The 12,606-nt window shown below is 37.0% G+C and overlaps 1 pseudogene; it reads right to left on the bottom strand.

The window, feature by feature from the left end:
- Nucleotides 1-202: 202 nt before the first annotated feature.
- LOC140596298 (52 kDa repressor of the inhibitor of the protein kinase pseudogene) lies at nucleotides 203-3,546 on the bottom strand (annotated as a pseudogene).
- Between the last annotated feature and the right edge of the window lie 9,060 nt (nucleotides 3,547-12,606).

Raw genomic sequence — 12,606 nt, 5'->3', positions numbered from 1 at the left:
CGCATTTCTTTAGTGGCTAGTGATATTGACCAAATATCTCTTCATGTTTCTTTTTACCCATTTTCTAATTGAAATTTTTGGTGTATATTTTACTGTTGAGTTTTAGAGTACTTCATTTATTCTAAATAAAAGTCCTTTCTCAGATAACGTGGTTTTCAAATATTGTCTCCAGTGTGTGGCTTGTCTTTTCATTTTCTTTTTTTTTTTTAAACAAAATTCACATTTTATTTAGGTTGAAATAAACTATACAAAATTGATTTTCTTCACCAAAAATAACAGCAATATTTTCTGTATTATTCCTAGATAACCACAAAAGACTTATTTTTGTAGGTTTTCCAGGTTTTGTTTATAAATCAAGACGAGGCAGTAGATATAGTCATGGAAAAAGACAGAGGAAAACAGACAAATCAGTTGTCAGTATCCATGGCCTCTGATCCTGTCTTGACCATGAACAGAGGTGTTCAACATACACCTGCTAAAAAGCTTACGAAGACATAGATGTTCAACATATACTTGCTAAACAACTCATGAGGATGTAGGCTCAACAAAGGAATGTAAACAGCAACAACCCAATGTGGAACAATAGCAGGTTCTCTCATTCAAACCTTAAGTATAACTTGTTCCTTTAAGTTCATTTGATAAAGACAAAATCTACACAGAAATCTTTGCTTGGCAAGCTCACTTTTCTCTCTGGTAACTCCCTTAACTCCATTATAGATTTTTAACATACTAAAACCCCTACTATTCAAAGGTCACTCATGAGCTTCATTGTAACATTTTACAAAATGTACTCCTTCTTCTGACACCTCTTGAAAATCTATTTTCTCCTAAGAACTGATAGTTCAAATACCCGACAATTGGATCCAGTGATAATAAATGTTATGTCTAAAATGACTTAACTAAAACAATTCCCAAGTGCTATTAGCAGAGATCCTGTAGAAGTGTAATGTGGCACTTTCAATGCTATCTTCTGGAAGAACAGTTATGTCTCCAAAGCACAGGAGTTCAATCAGGGGCCATTTTAAATAGGCAGATTATCAATGGCTAATGTACTTAATGAGAGGTCAATAAGTCAAGATATTCAGTGATTAAGTGGCCTACATACACCTGACAGTTTTTCTTTCTGTAAGATGTTTCAAATTTCTTACAGAGTTTTCCAAATATCAAACATAAGAGAAAGCCTACTTTTAAAGTCTCTTAGGTATTTTCAATGGTTTCTGAGTTATCTGTAGGAAGCTCTGACTTAGTTGTATAGAGTTTGATATATGTGTCTACCATTAAATCCAGATCATGTTTTATATCAAAATTTATGTTAAGCAAAGCCAAGTTACTTGACCTTTGGTCTGTCAAAGTGTTCCTCAGGTATGCTTTGAGACGCTTTCGCCCATTTTCATAGCGTTCATTCTCAACCTTCATCACAGGAAGAATACATAGGACTTTGAGCAATGCATAAACATTAGGAAAAAACTTGATGTCTGGTAGATGTAGGGCTTCATAAATGGTGGATGGAAGCTCTATATCTTTCCCTCTGTGTTTCCACTTGATTCTCCAGCAATGCAGCTCAGCTGAGAGTGTGTCAGGATTGGGCAGGTCACTTCTGTACATGTCAGCATGGTGCTCCTCCGATGTATTAAATTTGAGCTGTCCCATGACAGAGGGTACAAGAGATAAGCATTTAAGAGCTTTGAGGTGCTATTCTGAGAAAATATATCTTTCAGTTCCTGAATAATGTGTTCCACTGTTGGAACACTTAGAGTTTCTTTATAGTAACTTTCAGAGGTGAGCTGAGATTCCAGGTTACTACCTTGCTGCGCTCTGCAGAATTTGCCAGGGAGTTTCATCTGAATATCTAGTTTAGTTGCCAAATTTGTGGCTTCTTCGAACCAAAATTCATGATAAACTTCAATATTTTCCATCACTTCATTTAGAGAATGCAGCACTGCAGTCAAGCTACTGGCTGCAAAGAAGACATCAGAGGTTTGCCCCTGGAGATTTTTCCCAAAGGCTCTTGTAAAAGATAGAACATTCTTAAGAACAACAATGGTAACAATGAAATCAAAATCTGTTACTGCACTACAGAGTACAAAAGCTCGACCAGCTATATAGTTATTCCATCTAATATTTGTATCACTATTTATACCATCTAAACATAGAACAAGTGCTTGTAGGAGATCCGCTAAAATTTCAAAAGCATCATGCCTGCCTGTCCACTGAGAATGGCAGATTTCCTTCAGTTCTTTACCCTTTTCCTCATTATTCTGAAAGAGGACAGAAATTACATTGTCAAGCTCCAAAAGCAGTTGTGGAGATCGATGGAAGAACGAACAAACTTCCTCAATTGTTCCTAATGCAACAGATACTCCCACAACAGGCACTGATTTTGCCAACCACATGTTTAAGGCACAGGAAGAACAAAGTGTGTAGACAGCTTGGGGATATTTCTCTAAAAGTCTAGAAGCAACAATTTTCATTTTGGAAGAAAATCCACTAGATACAATGTAAGCCTGACCACGACAATATTCCATATTTAACCCCCACTTCTCAGTTATTGTAGTGTGAAATTTCACAGCCAAAATTTCCGCATCGGCTTCGTAAGGCAAGAAGCCCAAAAATTCCTCTCTCAGGTTATGAGATTCATCAACAAACCTCACCAACACAGGCAAGTGTTCTTCCCCTGCTATGTCCACTACATCATCAGTGATGATGGAAAAGAAGTGAGAGTCTCTCACTTCCCTGAGGGTTTCCTCCCAGATGCAGCTCTCACAGATTTCTAGCATCTGTTTCTGTTGTGTTTTTGAGCAGAACAATGTGTTAACTGCTGTTGTCTCAAAACGCTTTCTTAGAACCTCTTCACCAGAATTTATCCGGCACTCCAGCAGTGCTTGAAAGTTATCAGGAGTAAAGAGACCCTCTGGGATTTCATCAGTTTCATGCCCATCCAGAGGTATGTTTTGTTTTCCCATAAGAATCAAAATTTCAAATAAAGATTTTAGGTATTCTTTGTTTTCTTTCTCTTCGAGAGTCAAAGGTAAAATGTCTTCATCCTGTTCTTCACCCCCTTCTTCTGCACTGGGGTTCTGAGCATTGCTGTTGTTTATTTCTTTATGTTTGGGTTCCTGTTCAGAAGTTTCATCAATTTTTTTTCTGTTTCAGTGTCCGGATTTCATCTTCACTCAATTCTTTTATTCGTTTCCTGTGTCTACTATGTGGATTGTTCAAATGACTGTAAGATCAAATATTGTTGGTATTGCATTATCACGAAGAACTGTCCTATAAGGACTAGTTCTACAGATCATAGAGGCCTCAAAGTGTTTGGCACATAATCGATAATGTTTATTTAGTTGATCAGGTGTTTTATCTTCTAAATCTGCTCTCCTACAATTCTCCACCCATTTCTGGCATCTGGCCGGATCCCGCGGGAACCTGAAGAAGGCCAGGTCCGACTGCGTGCTCTTCCTTGTGCAGTTGGGGGCAGCGCAGAAGTTCGGCATCGTCGCCCACCCGCCGGCCGGCCCAGCCCTCCCCTCCCCGCCTCCTCAGGGCAGCCCGCCCGCCCGCCCGTCGGGGCCGGGGAGGGGAGCCAGGCCGGCCGGCCGGCTCGGCCAGGCCCGTCTTTTCATTTTCTTAATGAGATCTTTCATAGGGTGAGAATATTTTGTTTTGTTGAAGTAGAGTTTATTAAAGTTTTCATGGCTATTGCTTTGGGTGTCATGTCTAAAACCCTTCACCAAATCCTAGGTCCTGGATATTTTCTCTTATGTTACCTTCTAAAAGTTTTATAGTTTTGTGTTTTATATTTAAGTGTGTGCCATTTTGGGTTTTCATATAAGATATGAAGTTTAAGTTGAGGTTCATCCTATACTCAAAAACCTCTGAATGTTTCAACTTCTGGGGAATATGGCAGAGTAGGAGGACCCAAGACTCATTTTAAGTCATGGATACAACTAGATAACACTCTCATCAGAGTAAACAACCCAGAAAATGACCCAAAGGCTGGCAGAATAAACTCCATACCTAAGTGTACAAAAGAGGCCACACTGAAGAGATAAGAAGGGTGGAGACATAGTTGGGAACTGAACAGACTTGCAGGACTGTCTGTAGGAGGGAAGGATGCCTTGGGCATGGAGAGGAGAGAGAAACAGACACCACACCAGGGAGCCCAAATGGAGAAGACAAATCCCCATTAATGTTTGGCTTTGGAAACCAGAGAGGCTGAATTTTTTTTATTTTTATTTTTTTTATATAAAGAGAGGTTGAATTTTATGGGTTCTAACAACCAGTGGGATTAAAACCTGGAATTAAAAAAAAATCGGTAGGCTTGGCTCTGGGAGAGCTGTTGGGTGAGAGGAAACTGAGTCTCTGCCCTTACAAAGATAGCACAACAAACAGCCTGAGGAGATACAACATGGAAGCAGCAGTTTGAAAAGTGCATGGGGCTTATGGGAGGGAGAATTATTTACTAATTTCAGAGCATATCAAGAGATGATAGAAATCTCTGGGGAATTCCTCCAGGAACAAAGGAACTAGCAAGCACAATTTCCCTCTTCTAGCACCCAGTGTAAACACACATGTCCACTTGTGAGACTTGCTATCTAAATTGCTAGCAATCCCACCCTGTACCCCCAGGCTGTGCTTCTACCAATTGATCCCTCATGATGGCTTGGCTCAGTCCAGGTGTGGCAGGACACCTCCCACAGAGGAACTACTGTGTGAAAAGCTTGTTAGCATTGCCTCCTGGCCACTGCAGGGGCAGGTTCTTGCCTACAGAAGACCATAGGGTGCAAAGCTTGCAAGCACCACTGCCCCGATGCCCTGTTTCCCCCTGGAATGTGCTTCAGATCTGTTCTCTCCAATATGCTTTTGTCCAGATCCCATACAGGACAGTGCCACATGTCTGGCAGTTTGCATGCAGTTCTTACAATGGCCAACACCACTCCAAAGTGACTCCTGCCCAGAGAAAGTTAAACATAACCACACACAAGAGTCACATGGGTGCCCCAGCCAGTGGATTGGAAGAAAACTGGTCTGACTGCAGACACCATCCAAGAACCAAAGATATTCAGGGGATAATACAGGGAAAGTGCCCTGCAGTTTGGTGATATTGCATCTATGATAAACACCTGGTTTGATTCAACTCAAGCCCAATGCATCTCCAAACTTGCTCACTAAAACTTCAGGGACCAAACAATCCCCACAAAAATCAAAGAAAGCCATTGCAGATGACTGGAATGAAGGAAAAATAAGCTCAGGCACAATAGCAGGGTAGATGCATCACACGTAGGAGACACTAATGGCATGTAAGGTTTTGGTGAACAGGAAACACTGCATGGCAGGGCACTACAGGACCTCTTCTTCATAATGCCATTACTTTCAAATGCATACTATGTGGCTGCCTTTCCTAACACACAGAAACAGACATGGATCATTAGACAAAATGAGAAGAAAGAGGAATATGTTCCAAATGAAAGAACAGGATAAAATCACAGCAAGAGACTAAGCAAAACAGAGGCAAGTAATATACCTGATAGACAATTAAAATAATTAACATAAATATACTCATTGGATTTGAGAAGAGAGTGGAGGACATCAGTGAGAACCTTACCAATGATAAAAGCCAGTCAGAGATGAAGAACACAATGAACTAAATTAAAAGTACACTAGATGAAGCAGAAGAACAAATCAGTGACATGGAGGACAGAGTAATGGAAAGTAATCAAGTGAAGCAGATGAGAAAAAATTATGCAAAATGAGAGTAGACTTGGGTAAATCAGGAACAGCATCAAATGTAATAACATTTGAATTATAGGGATCCCAGAATAAAAAGAGAAAGAAAAGGGGGTAGAAAATTTATTTGAAGAAATAATAGCTAAAAACTTCCCAAATCTGAGGAATGAAACAGAAATCTTGATCCAGGAGACACAGAGATCCCCCAACAAAATGAATCCAAGAAGTTCACACTAAGAGACATTGCAATTAAGATGACAAAAAGTAGTGACAAAGAGAGAATTTTAAAAGCATCAAGAGAAAAGAAAACAGTTATACACAAGGGAAACCCAATAAGGCTATGAGCTGATTTTGTAGCTTTGTAGGCCATAATGGAGTGGCGTGATATATTAAAAGTGATGAAAAGGAAAAATTTGTAGCCAAGAATACTCTACACAGCAAGGCTATCATTTAGAATAGAAGGAGAGATAAAAAGTTTTCCAGAAAAACAAAAGTTAAAAAGAAAAATGAAAATAACACAACAGACCAAATCCTTGAGATGCAGCAACCAATTCCAATTCTGCAAAGGGTTACAATAGGGTTGTGCTGCACTGATGAGCTGGGAGAATGGGCTCGGTGGCACATTCAGATGGTGCTTAGTGACACGTGAGCATGGAATTTCACATGGACATTCTGGCTTTAACATTGTCTATAATGACTAGCACATCTACAGTGGCTGCAAGGAAGAGTGTCAACTTTTAGTCTCAGGAACCACTCTGGTGAGAAATTCCCTGCACAAGGGCACAGCATCTTCTGGTTGGCAGGCTATGCCCTGGCATTGCTATAGACCTGGGTTTCTCCAAGCAGGCCAGGCCAGACTGAAGTTCAATCATGCATATAGACATCAGAGTTTGTGCATTTAATCAAAGTTATTGTGTATCACAGACCAGATTCTTACATAAGAACTAGGCCTCCCTTTCCCTGGCTGTCTTTGGTGGTGAGTGGGATCTAAGAGGTAAATTTCTCACCATGTAGGCCTTCCTCAAGAAGCAAGAAAAATCTCAAATAAACAACCTAACCTTGCATATAAAGGAACTAGAAAAACAAGAACAAACAAAATCTAAAACCAGGATAAGGAAGAAAATAATAAAAATTAAGACAGAAACAAATGAAATTGAAACAAAAAATAATAGAACTATCAATGAAACAAGGAGCTGGTTCTTTGAAAAGATGAACAAAAGTGATAAACTTTAGTAGGCTCACCAAAAAAAAGAGTGGTATTGGAGGAGGGGGCAAGATGGTGGAAGAGTAGGGTCCCCAAGTTACCTGTCCCCACCAAATTACCTAGATAACTTTCAAATCATCCTGAAAACCTACAAATTTGGCCTGAGATTTAAAGAGAGAACAACTGGAATGCTACAGTGAGAAGAGTTTGCGCTTCTATCAAGGTAGGAAGATGGAAAAAAAAGAGTGGTATCAAATAAACAAAATCAGAAATGAAAGAGGATAAATGATAAATAACACTAGAGAAATAAAAACAATTGTTAGAAAGTGTTTTGAAAAATTATATACCAACAAATGGGACAAGAAGAAATGGATAAATTCCTAGAAATATAAGACCTCCCAAAACTGAAACAGGAAGAAGTAGAAAATTTGAACAGACTTATTACCAGCAATGAAATTGAATCAGAATTTTAAAAACTCACAACAAACAAAAGTCTAGGAGCAGATGGCTTCATAGTTGAATTCTCCTAAACATTAAAAGAAGAGTTAATACCTATTCTTCTCAAACTATTTCAAAAAAATAGAAGAGGAGGAAAATTTCCAAATTTATTCTATGAGGTCAGGATTACCCTGATACCCAAACTAGATAAGGTTGCCACAAAACAAGAGATCTCCAGGCCTATATCTCTAATGAACATACATACAAAAATCCTCAACAAAATATTAGCAAACTAAATCCAACAAACACATTAAAAGAATCATTCACAATAGTCAAGTGGGTTTTAATTCCTAGGATGAATGATTGGTTCAACCAATCAATGTGATACATCACATCAATGAGAGAAAGGATAAAAACCATATGATCATTTCAATAAATGCAGAAAAAGCAATTGACAAAGTACAACATTCATTCATGGTAAAAACATTCAACAAAGTAGATTTAGAGGGAAGATACCTCAACATACTAAAGTCCGTGCATGGAAAAACCACAGCTAACATACTCAATGATGAAAAACAGAGCTTCCCCCTAAGATGAAGAATAAGACACATATGTCCACTCTCCCCACTTCTTTTCACATAGTACATAAAGTCTTAGCCACAGCATTCACTCAAGGAAAAGGAATAAAATGCAACCAAATTGGTAAGAAAGAAGCAAAACTTTCACTATTTATAGATGACATGATTCTCTATATAGAAAAACCTAAAGACTCCACCAGAAAACTACTAGAATTGATAAATGAATCAAGTAAAATTGTAGGATAAAAAACAAATATACAGAAATCAATTGCATTTCTATACAGCAATAAGGAACTAGCAGAAAGAGAAATTAAGAAAATAATCCTATTTACAATTGTACCCAAAATAATAAAATACCTAGGAATAAACCTAGCCAAGAACGTAAAAGACCCATACTTTGAAAACTATAAAAATGTTGATGAGAGAAATTGAAGATGATGCACAGAAATGAAAAGACATTGCATGCTCATGGATTGGGTGAAAATTTTTGTTAAAATATCCATAATACCCAAAGCAATCTACAGATTTAATGCAATCCCTATAAAAATACCAACAACATTTTTCACAGAGCTAAAACACACAATCCTAACATGTTTATGAAACCACAAAAGACCCCAAACAACCAAAACAATCTTGAAGAAGAAAAAAAAAAGCTGGAGGTATCACAATTCTAGGTTTCAAGTTACACTACAAACGTGTAGTAAACAAAATGGTATGGTAGTGACACAAAAACAGATGCATGAATCAGTGTTACAGGATATAAATCCCAGAAAAAAACCCATAATTGTGTGATAAGTTAATCTTTTTCAAAAGAGGTAAAACTATGCAACGGAGAAAAGACAGTCTCTTCAACAAACGGTGTTGGGAAAACTAGATAGCTACAAGCAAAAGAATGGAACTAGACCACTTTTTTTATACCATACAAAAAAGTGAACTCAAAGTGGATGAAAGATCTAAATGAATGATCTGAAACCATAAAAATCCTAGAAAAGAGAACAGGCAATAGTTTCTCTGACATTGGTCATAACAACATTTTTCTAGATATATCTCCTGAGGCAAAGAAATAAAAGTGAAAATAAACTATTGGGACCAACTACATCAAAATAAAAGTCTTTTTCTACAGTAAAGGGAACAATCAAAAAAATTAAAAGACAACCCACTGAATGGGTGATGATACTGTCAAATTTCATATCCATTAAAAGCTTAGTATCCAAAGTAGATAAAGAAGTGATACAACTCAACACCTAAAACCAAATAATCCAATTAAAACATGGGCAGAATATGTCAACATTCTACCAACAAGATGTACAGATAGCCAACAGACACATGACAAGGTGATGAACATTAATCAGCATCAGGGAGATGCAAATAAAAACTATAATGAGATATCACCTTATACCTGTCAGAATGGCCAAAATTAAAAATACAAGAATCAACAAGTGTTTGCAAGGATGTGGAGAAAAAACGAACCCTCCTACAGTGTTCGTGGGAATGCAAGCTGATGCAGCCACTGTGGCAGAAAGTATGGAGGTTTCTCAGAAAATTAAAAGTAGAATGAACCTATGATTCAGTGAGTGTGCTACTGGATATTCTACCCCCCAGATAAAAAAAAATAACACTAATTCAAAGGAATACATGCACCACTATGTTTATAACAACATTACTTACAAAAGCCAAATTATGGAAGGAGCCCAAGTGTCCACCAATAGATGAATGGATAATGAAGAGGTGGTATATACATATATATATACATATATATATATATGTATATACCACCATACATACATATGTATGGAATATTACTTAGGCATAAAAAATGAAATCTTGCCATTTGCACAACATAGATGGAGCTTGAGAGTATAATGCTAAGTGAAATAAGCCAGTCAGAGAAAGGCAAATACCATTTGATTTCACTCATATGTGCAATTTAAGAAACAAAAAAATTAACAAAGGAAAAAAAAGAGAGAAACCAAGAAACAGACTTAACTATAGAGAACAAACTGATGATTACTAGAGGGGAGGTTGGTGGGTGATAGGTGAAGTAGGTGATGAGAATTAGAGCACACTTATCATGATTAACACTGAATAATGTGTAGAATTGTTGAATCACTATATTGTAAACCTGAAACTAATATAACACTGTGTTAAGTATGCTGAAATCAAAAGAAATACTTAATAAAAATGAAACACCCCCCCCATTTCCAATGCAATACAAAAAACAAAAAAACCCTCTGAATGTTTCCCTTGACCTTGAGGATAAGTCTAATTTCTTTACTCTGGCATTCCAGGTCCTCTAGGATCAGGACCTAGCTCAAAATTCCTTCTCTTTTCCTTTGTTTTCCTACCTTAGGCACTATGGCATGTTCTCTATGGCTCAGTTTTCTCATTTGTAAAATGAGGATACTAATAGTACCTACTTTATATTGTCGTTGTGAAGATAAAAATTGAGTTACCTCATTTAAGTAGCACAGTGACTTGCAAATAGTGCTCAACAAATGCTAGTTTTTACCATTATAACACAAAATGTTTACTTCAGATAAATTTTCCATCTGTCAGCCTCATTACCTCATTTTCTCCTTTTAGAAATTGTTAGACTCCTCATCTTTCAAATTCCTACCTGTATTTGTGGTTGCCTCGTTGGTATAACAGTCAAGATTAACTGGAAAGGGGATAAAAGACATAAATACTAGCTAGGCTGAAATTGAAAATGCATAAAACAAAATTTGAAACCAACTGGATGTAATTATCAGAAGGATGGAAGAAGCAAAGGAATGACTAAGTAATATAGAAGACAAAATTATGGAAAGCAACAAAGCTGAAGAGAAGAGGGAAAGAAAAATATTAGAACATGAATGTAGATTTAGCGACTCCATAAAGAACAATAACATTTATATCAGAGGAATCCCAAAAGAAGAGAGAGAAAAGGGGGCAGAACGTTTATCTGAGGAAATTATAGCTGAAAATTTCCCTAATTGGGGAAGGAAACAGACATTTAAATCCAGGAAGCACAGAGACCTCCCATCAAAACCAACAGAAGCAGACCAACAGCAAGACATATCATAGTCAAATTTTCAAAGTATATAGATAAAGAAAAACTCCTAAAAGCAGCAAGATAAAAGAAGTCTCTAACTTACAAGTGAATACAAGCAAGGTTAGCAGCAGATCTCCACAGAAACATGGCAGGCCAGAAGGCAGTGGCATGACATATTCAATGTGCTGAATGGGAAAAAATATGCAGCAAAGTATACTCTATCCAGCAAGGTGGTCATTAAGAATAGAAGTAGTTTCCCAGACAAACAAAAACTGAAGGTGTTTGTGACCACTAAACCAGCCTTGCAAGAAATTTAAAAGGGAACTCCTTGATAGGAATAGAAAGACCAAAAGCAACAAAGGCTAGAAAGGAATAGAGAAAATCTCAGGAAACCATGTCAAACCAAGTAATAAAATGACACTAAATTCATGTCTATCAATAATTTCTCTGAATGTAAATAGAGTAAATGCCCCAATCAAAAGACATAGGGTGTCAAAATGGATAAAAACACAAGACACATCTATATGCTGCCTATAAGAAACTCATTTTAGACTTATAGACACCTGTAGTTTGAAAATGAGGGGGTGGAGGAACATTATCATGCTAATGGGCATCAAAAGAAAGCTGGAGAAGCCATCTTTATAACAACCAAACTAGATTTTGAACCAAAGACTGTGTAAGAGATGAAGGACACTATAACATAATAAAGGAGTCTATCCAACAAGAGGATCTAATAATTGTAAATATTTATGTCCCTATCTTGGAAGTACCCAAACATATAAACCAATTAATAGAAAACTTAAAGAAACTCACTGATAATACAATAATAATAGGGGACCTTAATGCTCCACCCCCAGCAATGGACAGATCATCTAAGCATAAGATCAATAAGGAAATAAGTGCTTTGAATGACACACTGGACCAGATGGGCATCATAGATATATTCAGAGTATTTCATCCTAAAGCAGCAGAATATACATTCTTTTCAACTGCATATGGAATATTCTCCAGAAAAGATCACATACTTGGTCACAAATCAGGACTCATCCAGTATAAAAATATGGAGATCATACTGTGTATATTTTCAGAACACAAAACTAGGAAACGTGAAGTCAACCACAAAAAGAAATTTGGGAAAATCACAATTGCATGGAGGTTAAAGAAGGGTCAACCAGGAAATTAAATAATAAAATATATGGAAGCAAATAAAAATGAATACATGACAGTTCAAAATCTTTGGGGTAAAGCAAAAGAAGTCCTAGGATGGAAGTATATAGCAATGCAGGCCTTCCTCAAGAAATAAGAAATGTCTCAAATATACAACCTAACCTTACACCTAATGCAGCTGGAAAAAAAAGAGTAAATAAAGCCTAAATGTAGCAAGAGAAGAGAAATAATAAAGCTTAAAACATATCAGCAATATAGAAATCAAGAAAACAGAACAGATCAATGATACTAGGAGCTGATTCTTTGAAATAATTAATAAGATTGATAAACCCCTAGCCAGATTTCTCAAAAGTAAAAGATAAAGGACCCAAATAAATAAAATAATTAAAGAGTAGAAATCACAACCAACATCAAAGAAACACAAATAATTTTAAGAGAACATTATGAGCAACTATACACCAACA

Source organism: Vulpes vulpes, chromosome X (genome assembly GCF_048418805.1).
Source record: "Vulpes vulpes isolate BD-2025 chromosome X, VulVul3, whole genome shotgun sequence".
Lineage (NCBI taxonomy): Eukaryota > Metazoa > Chordata > Mammalia > Carnivora > Canidae > Vulpes > Vulpes vulpes.
Note: the sequence above shows the minus strand (reverse complement) of the source record. Positions and strands in the feature narration are given on the sequence as shown.